The sequence below is a fragment of the Oryzias melastigma genome, linkage group LG9 (genome assembly GCF_002922805.2).
Source record: "Oryzias melastigma strain HK-1 linkage group LG9, ASM292280v2, whole genome shotgun sequence".
NCBI lineage: Eukaryota > Metazoa > Chordata > Actinopteri > Beloniformes > Adrianichthyidae > Oryzias > Oryzias melastigma.
In genome coordinates this window covers 16,936,185-16,936,540 of record NC_050520.1, presented here as the reverse complement: position 1 = coordinate 16,936,540, position 356 = coordinate 16,936,185, and positions in this window count along the sequence as shown.

Sequence of the window (356 nt, the reverse complement as noted above, 5' to 3'; positions counted from 1 at the left end):
GATATTTTTACTTTAAGACTGTTTGCAGCGTGAAGGTCTCATCCATCTGCTCAGAAGCCAAGATCTCCACAGCCTGACCCCCCCACACAGCTGCTAATTCAGACCAGATGCGGCGGCTGCACATGCTGGGCGGGGCTTTGGAATGTGCGTGTTTTGCTGGAGTTGTGGGTCTTGTGAAAGTGCGTCAGTGGACGGACCGCAGCGCTGCGGCGCAGCAGGTAGCTGAGCTGCGGGGCCAGACGGAACAAACGCTTTATTTGTTTTTCTGTTGGTCATAAACACTTATACTCTGTTTGTGTGTGTGTGTGTGTGTGGGGGGGGGCTGCATACTTGCATTTTTCCAACAGCTAGAATAA